At 41.8% G+C, this 14,864-nt stretch overlaps 1 protein-coding gene and 1 non-coding gene across 2 annotated transcripts in view; one reads left to right on the top strand and one right to left on the bottom strand.

The window, feature by feature from the left end:
• The window catches only part of LOC117076555, a 38,387-nt gene that overhangs the window by 2,428 nt on the left and 21,095 nt on the right, over nucleotides 1-14,864 (top strand). The window lies entirely within an intron of this gene.
• LOC117076937 lies at nucleotides 13,693-13,799 on the bottom strand. Its single transcript, XR_004434548.1, has one exon. It is a non-coding gene; the product is annotated as a U6 spliceosomal RNA (small nuclear RNA).

Below are 14,864 nucleotides of genomic sequence, written 5' to 3'. Positions count from 1 at the left end.
TCCCACACGAAGATGACACAATTGACCCACTGTCACTGAGGCAAGCAGTTTGGGCTGTTTTTCCAGTAGTATGACAGTGATGGTGTGTCAACCGCAGGACCTCACCCACATTTCTTTGGGACCTAGGAGTGTGGGAAATAACAGCCAGATTTGAGGTACAAATCATGGTGCCCAGCCTGCAGAGCCTTTTTGCAGCAATCTAAGCCTGACTGCTTCTGTTGTATGGTCAAAGTCATTTTAATCTGCTTTAGCTTATTCCTTGTAAAATGTTCAAGAATTGTATTTTGTCTTGAAAACTATGAATTTTATTGTTTATGGGGTGTTATTAAGGATTACAGGATTTCAGTTTTGGATGATGAAAAAGTTTTGAAGATGGGTAGTGACAGTGGTCACACAACATTGTAAATGTATAATGCCATCGTACACTTACATGGCTTTAAAGTAAACATGAAATTTTCTACATTTGTTTGTTTGGTCAACTGTTGTCCTCCCTAAGGTACTTGAAGTTCTTTCTGACATTGCCACTGGCACTTACTATTTAAATATTGTTGGTCCTCTTGGATTCCATCAGTACTCCAGAAGCTTCCTTCATTTCGAATTTAACTGATTGTGTAGGAATACGTAATGCTGTTGTTAGCACTAGGGAACATATCTGAGTCGCCTTCACCAAAGTGTGTTAGCAGCAGCAAAGCTGTATGGGTCTGCAGCAACTTCAATTCTTGCCTCCTCCAAATAAAGAATTCTACCGAGAGGCTTAAGGCAGAGGGAGAGACCAAGGCAAGGTTTAGAGCAGGAGTGAAAGTTTATAAAAAGTTTTAGAGCAAGAATGAAATGATGTACACTTGGAAGAGGGCCAAGCGGGCAACTTGAGAGATTCAAGTGCGTTGCTTGACCTTTGACTCGAGGTTTTATACATTGGCATGCTTCCAGGGAGTTGTGTCCCTTTTCCCCGATTCTCCCTTGGGGTGAGCTGTTTGCATGTGCAGTGGCCTGCCAGCACTTGGGAGGGACCACATGCTCAGTGTGTTAACTGAAGTTGCACGCATGCTCACCTGAGGCATTCGTCCCTTACTAGTCGAGTGTTCCTAGAGGAAGGTCATATATGAGTACTAGTTAAATGCCACTATTGTGCCTCTTGGTGCACACCTGTGAGCCCACTCGCCCAATCCTAAGATCTTATCCAGAAGCTGCTGATCGCCAGTTTTAGGTATTTTCTATCCATTGGGAGACTGCCTTTCCCTGGTGCCGGCTGTGACCAATTACTATTTTAGAGAGACAGTTTAACAACTGCTTGACCACCTGATGGTTATCTGACATTCCTTGTGGGAGCCGGGAGCCCTCTCCTGCTCTGCTGACATCTGACTACCTACTGTGACACTATGGAATAAAATGAGAAAAGCTTAAAATTGGGGACAATTTTAACAGCTTTATTGAAGTATAATTGATCTAACAAAGTATAAAGCATTCAGTTTGATACACACATATACACATAGATACACCTATTTAAAAACCCATCACCACAACAGACAAAGGACATATTCATCACACCCAAAAGTTTCCTCATGTAACCCCTCCCTCCCAGCCTTCCTTACCTCTCCATCCCACCAGGCAACCCCTGATATGCTTTATGTAACTATACATTAATTTGTATTTCCTAGAATTTTATATAATTGGAATCACACATTGTATACTCTGTTTCTTTCACTCAGCAAAATTATTATGAGATTCACTGATGTTGTAGCATGTATCATTAGTTCATTCCTTTTATTGCTGAGTAGTATTCAACTGTAGGGATACACCAGTGATTTTGCCCAATCCCTTTTTAATGAACATTTTGGTTGTTTCCAGATTTTGGCTATTGCAAATAAAGCTGGTATGAACATTCATGTACAAGTCTTTGTATGGACATAAGCTTTCATTTCTCTCCCATAAATACCTATAAATGAAATGGCTGGATCATGTGAAAGATGTATATTTCACTTTTTAAGAAACTGCAAACCTTTCCCAAACTAATTGTACCATTTTACATTCCCACCAGTGTGTATGAGAGTTCCAGTTCCTCTGCTTCCTCACCAACAGTTGGTAGGTCGGTCTTTTTAAATTTAGTCATTCTTAGGCCGGGCGCGGTGGCTCAAGCCTGTAATCCCAGCACTTTGGGAGGCTGAGACGGGCGGATCACGAGGTCAGGAGATCGAGACCATCCTGGCTAATACGGTGAAACCCCGTCTCTACTAAAAAATACAAAAAACTAGCCGGGCGACGAGGCGGGCGCCTGTAGTCCCAGCTACTCGGGAGGCTGAGACAGGAGAATGGCGTGAACCCGGGAGGCGGAGCTTGCAGTGAGCTGAGAGCCGGCCACTGCACTCCAGCTGGGTGGCAGAGCAAGACTCCGTCTCAAAAAAAAAAAAAAAAATAAATAAATAAATAAATAAATAAATTTAGTCATTCTTATACATGTGGAGTATGGTATCTCCTTATGGTTTAATTTGAATTCCCTTAATTTGATGCCCTTAATATGTAATGATGTTGAGCATCTTTTCATGTATTTATTTGCCATCTGTCTATCTTTTTCCTGAAATGTTTGTTCAGATATTTTGCCTACTTTTTATTGGATTGTGTGTTTTCTTATTATGGTATTTAACTTGTCACTGTTAGGATACATTTCAAAAATCCTGACCAAGTTCTAATACTAGAATGTGTCAGCAAATGCTCAGTTTAAGTAAAATGTCACATTACAAACTAACTACCAGGGTGTGGCCCAGCAGTCTTAAGTACTTTCCCTGGAACCTTCTGTAATATGCAGAACACTTTGAATTGAAATAAATGCTGTTACGGAGGTCAACTCAACCTTTCCAAATTTTTATTAATTAAAAGCAGTGGGAGAGTTGTAGAAAAGTATTTTTTCATAGAGGCAAATTTGTGGGTCATATTGCCATACATCTTGCCACGAAAATAATAATATAAAGTGTTTTGGAGAATACACCCTGTAAGTCTGTCAGAGGCATGTGAACCAAAGCAACTCCATCTTGAATAGGGACTAGGTGAAATGAGGCTGAGACCTGCTGGCCTACATTCCCAGACAGTTAAGGCATTCTAAGTCACAGAATGAGCTAGGAGGTCGGCACAAGATACAGGTCATAAAGACTTTGCTGATAAAACAGGTTGTAGTAAAGAAGTGGGCCAAAACCCACCAAAACCAAAATGGCGGCAAGAATGACCTCTGGTCATCCTCACTGCTACGCTCCCACCAGCGCCATGACAGTTTGCAAATGCCATGGCAACATCAGGAAGTTGCCCTATATGATCTGAAAAAAGGAGGTGTGAATAATCCACCCCTTGTTTAGCGTATCATCAAGAAATAACTATAAATATGGGCCACCGGCAGCCCAAGGGGCTGCTCAGTCTGGAGTAGCCATTTTTTTATTCCTCCTAACAAACTTGCTTTCACTTTATAGACTCACCCTGAATTCTTTCTTGTGTGAAATCCAAGAACCCTCTTTTGGGGCCTGGATCAGGATCCTGTTCCTGTAACAAGTCCACAATGCCAGAGAATTAAAGAGAACCACAAAGGCGTGGATCAGTTACGGTAAAGGCAGAAGGGGCCCTAAAAGGCTCAGAGGCTAAGAGACTTTTAAGCACCTGCTATGTGCTAAGCACTATTAGAGGCACATAACAGGCAGTGAAATCAAATTTCATCACCCAAATAGGGGCATTTTTGAGAGTGAAAGGGCACTATTAATATTTTTTTGTGGCTGGGAGCGGTGGCTCAAGCCTGTAATCCCAGCACTTTGGGAGGCCGAGACGGGCGGATCACGAGGTCAGGAGATCGAGACCATCCTGGCTAACACGGTGAAACCCCCGTCTCTACTAAAAATACAAAAACTAGCCGAGCGAGGTGGCGGGCGCCTGTAGTCCCAGCTACTCAGGAGGCTGAGGCAGGAGAATGGCGTAAACCCGGGAGGCGGAGCTTGCAGTGAGCTGAGATCTGGCCACTGCACTCCAGCCTGGGCGACAGAGCAAGACTCCGCCTCAAAAAAATATATATTTTTTTGTTTCAGGCAGTCCTGATAAAGCCCCTTCATAGTGTGCTCATTTCACCCTCAAAAGTGTCCCGTTGAGATGCTAAATCACAGTCACCCCACTAACAGGCATCACTCGCAATAACCCTGTAATAATCCATATTATCTATTCCTACTTTATAATCAAAAACTAAGGTTTAGTAGGGTACACAACTCGGTCAATGTCAAACAGTTAATAGAGAGCAGAGTTGGGATTTGAAACCAGGCCTGGTTTAGAATGATTGCTCAAAAACCAACTTCCCAGACCCCTGAAGAATCTGAAGTCACCCTTTTTTGAGAGGGCAAGGGGGGATGCTTTATGGAATTTATTATAAACATGCCCCTGGCCTGGTGCAGTTGACTCACGCCTGTAATCCCAGCTCTTTGGGAGGCAGGTGGATTACTTGAGGCCAGGACTTCAAGACCAGCCTGGGCAACATGGTGAAACCCCGTCTCTACTAAAAATACGAAAAGCCTGCATGGTGGCACACACTTGTAAGTCCCAGCTACTCAGGAGGCTGAGGTGAGAGAATCGCTTGAACCCAGGAGGTAGAGATTGAAGTGAGCCGAGATTGCACCACTGCACTCCAGACTGGGAGACTGCACTCCAGGAGAGTGAGGCTGTCTTAAAAAAAGCTCCTATCCTTTACATCTTTCTCTTTATAATAACAACTTTGTATTGGATTTGACAGTGATCCTTTGTTGTTGCCCATCTTCATTTGAAATCAGTTTTTCCAAAAGACATGTGAGCAGCCGAATAGAGGAGATGCATAGGGTGAGGTATGGGAGAAGTGGAGTAGAACTGCCATGACCTCTCTGTCACGTCTCACTTCAGGAACCTCCATGGGTTCAGATATCTGGAAGCTCCCTGAAATTGCTCTTGTAAGGCCCATCTGCTCCTTTTTCCCCTCCCTTTGGAGAGTGCTCACCAATTATTCCAGGTGATACTATTAGTACATCAATCGTGTGCCACCTTTTCCACCAGGGCAAGCATGTGGCAGACTTTTCAAAGGGATTACCTTATCCCCCGCTAGGCCCAGTACTGGGCCCAAGGAGGCACATGACCCAAACAGGACCCACCACAGTTCTTTATGGTAAACAGATATGGAAGCTGAAAACAAAGTCGAACTGACTTAGACAAAAAGTGGACTTTAGTGGTTCATATGACATAAAAGTCAAGGAGATGTAGCATTGGGTGTGGCTAGATTCAAGGACTCAGTCAAAGGCTTGACAAACCACTGTGTCCCCACATACCTTTTCTCTTCTGCTAACTCCCTCAGCCCTACCCACTGGGGGAGAAATTGACCACCGGAAGGTCCAGGCTTACATCCTAACCTAAGTGAAAAACTTCCCAACAGTTCTATCAAAGGTCGCAGAATTGAGTCTCATCGGCTTGGGGTCACCTGCCTATTTCCATGCTAATCACTGCAGCTACCAAGAGGAAGGCCCTGCTGGCAGGTCAGAGTATGTGCCTGAAGCAGGCGTGGAGGTAAGTTGGCAGCTCGGCCAACACTACAGGAGCTGAGAGAGGGAAGATGCACAACCCCAGAGGAAAACAAGGGAAAAGATGCTGGCGGGACAAATAAAGATGATGCCCACTGCACAAGCTCTTCTCTCTCCAGTCTGTTGTATTGCAAGGCCGCTCACTTCCACGGGCCTTTTTAGAGTCCTGCACTTGATTTTTTATCCGTTGTTTTTTATTTTTATTTTTCTCAAGGAGGGTTCTTAAACTTGTGTAAGCTTCAGGCCCCTCAAAATCTGAAGCTATCCTACAAGAGAGTCACTCAGAATGTCTGCCTCCCTCTTATCAATTTAGGAACCGAGTCTTGTCAGTTGCTCAACTACATTGCCTTTCATCCGCTCCCAACAGCTTGAAACTGAGGTTCTTATTGCCAGAAAATGACATCCTGCCCTAGCCTTTTCCTTCTGATTCATCTCCAAAGCCTTACAGCAGGGCAGTTCCTTAAAAAATTAAAAATACTATTACCATACACCTCTAGGAATATACCCAACCTAATTGAAAGCAGGGTCTGAAAGAAATGCTTGTATACCCTTGTTCACAGCAGCAGAGTTCACAGTAGCCAAGAGGTAGAAGCAACCTGTATCCATCAGTGGATGAAAGAGAAAACTAGAAGTAGTATATACATGCAACTGGATATTATTTCCCTAAAAAGGAAAAAATTCTGACATATACTGTAACAAAGGTGAACACTGAGATTATTCTAATTGAAATAAACCAGTCATAGCAGGATAAATATGGTGTGATTCCATCCTACTATACTATGTAGTATTCCAAATACTACATGATTCAGCTAGGGGATGAAGAGTCCAGGTAGCGGGGAGTTACTGTTTAATAGCTACAGAGCTTCAGTTTTGCAAGATGGAAAGAGTTCTATGGATGGATGTGTGGTGATGGTAGCACAACAGTGTGAATATACTTAATGCCACTGAACTGTTCACTGAAAAATGGGTAAGATAATAATTTTTATGTATATTTCACCACAATTTTTAAAAATCTGATGCTTCAGTAGCTTTTCTAAATATGCATGGGATCATAACTACCTTACTTAAAAGTCTAGTGGCTCCTCATTTGGCCACATGCCAAGCCCAAGTTCTTTGACTTACAGAGTTGCTATAATGATGATTTTTAAAAATCATATATGCAAAGTACTTAATTATGCCACAGTGCCTGACACAGGGTAATTTCTCAATAATTGGGTGTTAGTAGCATGATTATTACTAAGACTATTATCTGGCCTCTCCCTACCTCTCCAGTCTTGTCTTCTGTCACTTCCAACCTTGTGCTTTAATTCTAGAAACAGCCCCAAATTGGCCATGCTGTTTTATACTGAGGGATCTTTGAATACGTTGTTTTCTCTGCTTCTATTTGTTAACATTTATTCTTCAAAATTGAATTCAGATATCACCTTTCCCAGAAGGCTTCCTTGTCTCACAAACCTCCATGAGATTTATTTGGCCCCTTTTCTGTGTGTCCTTTCTATTTTGTAAATGTTCCTATTGTTGCTGCTGACACAGTGTCGTGTAATTTATTTGTTTACATGCCCCTTTCTAGTCTGTGAGCAGATTTAGGGCAGAAAACTATGCCTTCTTCACTGCATCATTCCCTAGGATCTTATACTGAATCTGGCATAAAGTTGATGTTCAACAAATGCTTGTCTGATGAATAATGTGATGAGCACTTAGTCATTTTTACAAATCTTATCCCATTTAATCTTCAAAATTACAATTAGAAGGAAATATTATTGTCCTCATTTTTTTTAGAGGAAGAAACCAAGGCTCAGAGAGGTTAGTGACTTGTGTAAGGTCACACAGCACTAAGATCAGAATTAGATCTGGTTTTTTTTTCCGCTTCTGAAACCTGTGTTTTTCTTGGCACATTATGTCATTACAATCTGTATTTCCTCAGCCAGGAAGCGTAAAGAACACAGAAAAGCAAGAGTTAGATTCTGGGGTGGCTCAGAGATTTGGAGAAAAAGAAAAAGAGAGCCGGGCGCGGTGGCTCAAGCCTGTAATCCCAGCACTTTGGGAGGCCGAGACGGGCGGATCACGAGGTCAGGAGATGGAGACCATCCTGGCTAACACGGTGAAACCCCGTCTCTACTAAAAAATACAAAAAACTGGCCGGGCGAGGTGGCGGGCGCCTGTAGTCCCAGCTACTCGGGAGGCTGAGGCAGGAGAATGGCGTGAACCCGGGAGGCGGAGCTTGCAGTGAGCCAAGATTGCGCCACTGCACTCCAGCCCCGGGACAGAGCGAGACTCCGTCTCAAAAAAAAAAACGAAAGAAAGAAAAAGAGTGAGTAAAACCACAAACAAGTACAAATAATACTAAAATGAACTCAGCAAACAAGGAAGAAGAAAGTTTTAAGGAAAAAGATGAACAAACATACAGGCTAAGTGCAGAAAGGAAAAGAGCCTTTTATTTTTCAATATGGTCCTTCTCATGGAGGAGCCTCAAGACCACGGCTCCAGTAGAAATCCCACTTTGGGGTAAGGGAGGGAAGAGTCGGTGAAGAAATGGAGGGAGCGGATTTAGAAAACCATCTCTAAGGGCGGGTGGCGGTGGCTCATGTCTGGAATCCCAGCATTTTGGGAAGCCAAGGCAGGTGGATCGCTTGAGCCTAGGAGTTTGAGACCCACTTGGGCAACATGGCGAAACCCCATCTCTACTAAAAATACAAAAATTAGCCAGGCATGGTGGTGTGTGCCTGTAGTCCCGACGATTACTTGAGCCAAAGATGTCAAGGCTGCAGTGAGTAGTGATCCTGCCACTCCACTCCAACCTGGGCAATGGAGCGAGATCCTATCTCAAAAAAACCAGAAAGAAAGAAAAACCATCTACAGTGGAGGGAAGCTGAGAAGGGGGCAGTCCTTAACAAGTAGATAGCTGGGTTGAGAGAAGCAGAGGCGAATTTATAGAGTTACTAAAGGCAGGGGCCAGGAGAGCTGAAGAGATGGGAGTTCTGGGAGTGGAAGGGGCTAGCAGGAGCTGAGGGAATGAACTGCTCATTCTGGACATGGGGAAGGAAGACAGACCACCTCTCCTTTTAAAACTCCTTCTGCCACTTTCTCTTTCTCATGATAGCTGTCCTTTCTCTCCTCATTTGCATATTCATTTATTCTCATAACTGTCCTTTCTCTCCTCATTCCCATATTCATTTATTCTCACTCTCTCTTTCTCTCTGTGTGTGTGTGTGTTGTGTCTTCTCTCTCCTTGCCTTATTCCTGCTTTAAACAATTGGGAATACCTCACTAATTTTATCTATTGTCATTCAGATTCAAAGACATTGCTGATTCTCTAAATTTGTTGTTAACAATAAAACACAGTGTTTTGACAGCAGCCACAGGACTTGGCAGTCCCAAAAGGGAATTCTGAAAGAGAGGAGAGGGCCCAGTCAGGGCTGTCTTTTCTAGAGTTCATAACCTTCACAAGACTTTTATGCAATTATTTTTGTGTGTGTATGTACTCACCTACATTTTTTGGGGGACAGGATTCTACATTTATTTATTATCAAAGGGAAAGAGGATCCAAAAGGTTCCAGGCCCCACTGCCTTTTATAATACCTCTATCAAATACAGGTGCTCAGTTTTAGCTTCTTTATAATAATTTGTGTTCTTGATTTCGGTAAGGATACAGCTTAAAAGCTTTTATTCGTAAGAAGTAGGGTTAACATCAAGAATCTGAACTCAGCAATCTTTTGAAATGCAGAATGACTCACATTCCAGTGTCACATTCCAGTCTTTGTTGCTTATCAAAAACCTTAGATAATTTAAGATGGTATCAAAATACTAATGCAGTTTAATTCCTTTGTAAACAGTGTTCACTCTGAAACGACCCTATTGAAATGCAATTCCTTTTCACTACTTGAGGCAGTGGGAAAAAAGTTTATTAATGGTCTAAATTTCATCACGTAGCACTGTTCTGACAAAGGAAAGTATTTCCAGATTATGCTGAAAGTTGCTTAGCACCTGTTTCTTAAAATAAATGTGTTTACTTTTTTTTTGGCCTTGCTTTCACAGGCACCTTCATTTTGGTAATGAAGACGCTTGGAAAATAGGCATTTATTTCCATAGTATTAAAAGCATTGGCCAAGTGCAATGGTTCCCAGGTGGGAGGATCAGTTGTGGTCAGGAGTTCAAGACCAGTCTGGGCAACATAGCAAGACCCCATCTCTACAAAATTTTAAAAATTAGCCATACAATTACAGTGAGCTATGATCATGCCATTTTACTCCAGCCTGGGCAATAGAGCAAGATTCTGTCTCTAAAAATAAGCAAGTAAGTAAATAAATAAATAAATACACTAATATAGTAACAGAAAACTCAAGTAACATAATTTTTTTTTTAAGTTCCCATTAGATGATTCACTTCAGGAGGGCAGGAACCGTTCTGTCTGACATTGTATCCCCCACACTTTATACATAGTAATCATTCAATAAATGTTTATCTTGTTAAAATAATTAATTGGGAAGCATTCCGCTGAGAGAGCACCAGTGCCTCAGGTTTCCACACAAGCAAACTAAAACCCAACTCAATGTAAGCACTACAATGAAACAAACGTAACCAATTAGAAATCACCAACTAACTTCTAAATGAGGCCAAAGGGACTTTTCACTTTAACCTGTCTAATTTTAATTTTTTTATTTTTTTTTGGCCTTGCTTTCACAGCACCTTATAAATGTTTCACCTCATGCTCCCTGGGTGGAATGCTGAACCCCTTGCCACCTGGTACTGCCCAGTTCATGAACTGCTGTCTCCCCAGATAAACTCTGTAACATTTTAATGTGCCTAAGTGTATCTTTTAACAATCTACTAAATGAATATAAAATAAGTTTATAACGGTATCATATCATGCTCTAAAGCATCTTTAGAGGCATATCATTTGGTGGACTTTATTTCATGAAATTGACTTATTCACTGTTTGTTGAGAGCCAGTCCTGCACGGGGCTCTTCCAGGCCCTGGGAATACAATGGTAAATGAGAGGGTTAAGATCCTTCCCGGCCGAGTGTGGTGGCTCATACCTGTAATCCCAGCACTTTGGGAGGCCGAGGCGGGCAGATCACCTGAGGTCAGGCAGATCACCTGAGATCAGCCTCACCAACATGAAGAAACCCCGTCTCTACTAAAAATACAAAAAATTAGCTGGGTGTGGTAGTGCATGTCTGTAATTCCAGCTACTCGGGAGGCTGAGGCAGGAGAATCACTTGAACCTGGAAGGTAGAGGTTGCTGTGAGCCGAGATCGTGCCATTGCACTCCAGCCTGGACAACAAGAGTGAAACTCTGTCTCAAAATAAAAAAAAAAAATCCCTCCTTAGGAGCTTTTGGTCTAGTAAGGGGTGGGTTACAGGCCATAGTCAAGCAATAGCATAAGGAAGATTATTTCAGGGAGTCAAGAACACTGTGAAGATAGTGAATGGATACTATGCTGGGGAGTGTGTGTACTGCTTGAGAGAGGGTGTCTGGGGAGGAGGTGATGTTCAAGCAGAGATGTGAATGTTGAGAGGATAAGGGAGAAATGCACAGCTGGCAGAGGGCGTCATCAGGGCAAATGTATTGAGAGAATGAGGTTGAAACAGAGAAAGAAACAGAAGTGGCTGGGGGCATTGAGCAAGTAGGAGAAGGATGAAGTGGGAAGGGTAGGCAGAGACCAGATGAAGCAGGGTTTTGAGGGCTATGAGGATTTTGGCCTGAAAGGAGGAACAATGAGGATGTGTGATCCTGAAAACCCCATCTGTCTTTATCTTCTGAATTAAAGGTTAAAATAAGACCAGATTAGTTCAATATTGAGGTGATTTAGAAATAGAAATTCTTGAATGGTGCATCTAATAACTCACCTGAAAAATAAAATTATGTAGGTGGGCACATTTTCTAACCATTTTAGATAAATAAACACTGATTATAATACTTCTTCAACTGAGAGCTTTATGATTCAGAGAAGGAATGTGGTCAACATAATAGGAAAGAATTTTTCCATTCTTTTTTGTGTATTTAGAATTGGCCACTATACTAGTTTCCATTTCTGTCTCCAACTTTGTATTTTAAGTAGTTTGGATCATGATCACAAATTTAAAAATATATCTATTTTAGCCTCACCTAAAAGTCTTTTTTTCTTGCAAAAAGATTTTTAGAGAAACTTCTTTGTAAACTGATTTGAGCAATTTTTGCTTTCAGTTCTCAGCTTGAAGAGGATATGGGTGTGATTTATAGGCATTATTCCAAATGCCAAAAAAAAAAAATCAGTTTCAGCTGTTAAAATTTTCCTTTGAATTGCCTGGTTTTACTGTTGTCTTACCAGAAATTCTGTGGTCTGAATGTGTCCTCCAAAATTCATGTTGAAACTTAATCTCCAATGCAATAGTATTAAGAGGTGGGGGTCTTTAGGAGGTGATTAGGTCATGAAGGCTTCTCTCTCATGAACAGGATTAAGGCCCTTACAAAAGTGGCTTCACACAGAGTTCAGCTCCTTTTGCTCTTCTGCTTTTCTGTCATGTGAGAACACAGCAACAAGCTGCCATCTTGGACTCAGAGAACAGACTTCACCAGATAGATACTGAGCCCACTGGCAACTTGATTTTGGAGTCCCAGCCTCCAGAACTGGGAGAAAGAAATTCCTGTTGTTTATAAATTACCCAGTCTCAGATATTTTGTTATTGTAGCATAAATGGACTAAGACAAGGAAAAAAAGAAACAGGAAAAAAAAAAAAAAAACTTCAAGAAACCTAGCCACTTAATTATTTTCAGAAAGTATAATGGTTTTATATATACAGCTGATTCTTGAACAACATGGATTTTTTTAACTGCATGCATCCACTTACACATGTGGATTTTCTTCTGCCTCTGCCACTCGAGACAGTAACACCAACTCCCCTTCTTCCACCTTTCCAACCTACTCAGTGTGAAGATGATCAAGACCTTTGTCATGATCCACTTCCACTTAATAAATGGTAAATATATCTTCTCCTCCTTAAAATGTTCTTAATGACAGTTTCTGTTATTTAGCTTACTTTATTGTAAGAATATAGTATATAATGTACATCACATACAGAATATATGTTAATTGACTACATTATTGGTAAGAACTTCAGGTCAACACTAGACTATTAGTAGTTAAGGTTTTGGGGAGTCCAAAGTGATGCATGGATTTTCAACTGCATAGGGGGTTCACACTCCAAATCCCCATGTTGTTCATGGGCCAGTTGTACATATGATTTGTTTCCCTCTGACATCATGTCCTCTGGAACATATTCTTAATGAAAGTTTTGAAATAAAGTAGGCAGTACAGGGTAGGAGTTAAGAAAACAGCCTTGAGTTTGTCTGCTGTGGACCTCAGGTAGATTCTTTATATGATCTTTGTAAGCTTCAGCTGTTTCATTTGTAAAATAAGGTTGTGTGGGATTTAAATGATAATATGTTATTATTTCTAAATATATGTTCCCAAGGTGAAATTAAACTTGCTTTTAAAAAAACTGTGAGCTAACTAAACGTATTTGCTTCATAATTTATCCAGTCTGTGGTATTCTGTTATAGCAACAGAAAGATGAAGTTTACCACCGGGCACAGTGGCTCATGCCTGTAATCCCAGGACTTTGGGAGGGCGAGGCAGGCAGATCACTTGAGATCAGGAGTTCGAGATCAGTCTGGCCAACAGGGTGAAACTCTGTCTCCATTAACAATACAAAAATAAGTAGCCAGGTGTGTTGGCACACACCTGGAATCCCAGCTACTCGGGAGGCTGAGGCACGAGAATCACTTGAACCCAGAAGGCAGAGGTGGCAGTGAGGTGAGATCACGCCACTGCACTCTCCAGTCTGGGTGATGAAGTGAGACACTGCCTCCAAAAAAAGAGAAAGACTGACTTTAATTAGCTCATGGTTCTAGAGGCTGAGAAGTCCAAGAGCATGGTGCTGGCATCTGGTGAGAATCTTTTTGCTGTGTCATAACATGGCAGAGAGCATCACATGGCAAGAGAGCAAGAATATGCATGTCGGCTCACATCTCTCTTCCTCTTCTTTTTTTTTTTTTGTTTTATTTTTATTTTTATTTTTTTTTATTATACTTTAAGTTCTAGGGTACATGTGCATAACGTTTATATCATGTATAACTCCCCAATGCAAAAAAATATGTAACGCTTCACGAATTTGCGTGTCATCCTTGCGCAGGGGCCATGCTAATCTTCTCTGTATCGTTCCAATTTTAGTATATGTGCTGCCGAAGCGAGCACTCTCTCTTCCTCTTCTTATAAAACCACGAGTCCCATCATAGAGGCCACATCCTGATAACTTTAATCCAAATTACCTCCCAAAGGCCCCTACCTTCATCAACATATACATTTGGGAATTAAATTTCCAACATGAAATTTGGGGGATACATTCAAACCACAGCACTAACTCTAACTCTCAGTTATTTATCTTATACCCCAGTTATTTGTGTATTCTTATTTTGGCACGTATGAGTTAAACCACCATTAGTTATTATCACATGATTAACTTTGGTAATGACCACTCTTTTTTCATGGGTGCTATTCCCATCTTTACATCTTCTTTTCTTTTTTTTTTCAAAATGTGGTCTCACTCTGTCACTCAAGTTGGAGTGATTTGGCACAATCTCAGCTCACTACAACCTCTGCCTCTCAGGCTCAAGTGATTCTACCACCTCAGCCTCCCAAGTAGCTGGGATCACAGGTGTGTGCCACCACACCTGGCTAATTTTTTGTATTTTTGGTAGAGATGAGGTTTCACTATGTTGCCCAGGCTGGTCTCAAACTCCTGAGCTCAGGCAATCCACTTGCCTTCGTCTCCCAATGTGCTGGGATTACAGGCATGAGCCACTGCATCTGGCCTTACACCTTTTTTTTTTTCTTCTTCTTTTTCAGAGACAGGGTCTTGCTCTGTTACTCAGGCTGGGGTGCAGTGACTCAATCAGAGCTTACTGTAACCAAACTTCTGGGCTCTAGCAATCCTCCTTCCTCAGCCTCTCGAGTAACTGGGACTACAGGCATGTACCACCATGCCCAGCTAATTTCTTTTTTTTCTTTTCTTTTCTTTTTTTTTTTTGTTGTTGTTTGTTTGTTTGTTTTTTGAGACAGAGTCTTGCTGTCACCCAGGCTGGAGAGTAGTGGTGCAATCTCAGCTCACTGCAACCTCCACCTCCTGAGTTCAAGCGATTCTCCTGCCTCAGCCTCCTGAGTAGCTGGGACTACAGGTGCATGCACCATGCCTGACTAATTTTTGTATTTTTGGTAGAGAAGGGGTTTTATTATGTTGGCCAAGCTGGTCTCAAACTCCTG

The sequence above is a fragment of the Trachypithecus francoisi genome, unplaced genomic scaffold (assembly GCF_009764315.1).
Source record: "Trachypithecus francoisi isolate TF-2019V2 unplaced genomic scaffold, Tfra_2.0 Lachesis_group5, whole genome shotgun sequence".
NCBI lineage: Eukaryota > Metazoa > Chordata > Mammalia > Primates > Cercopithecidae > Trachypithecus > Trachypithecus francoisi.
Note: the sequence above shows the minus strand (reverse complement) of the source record. Positions and strands in the feature narration are given on the sequence as shown.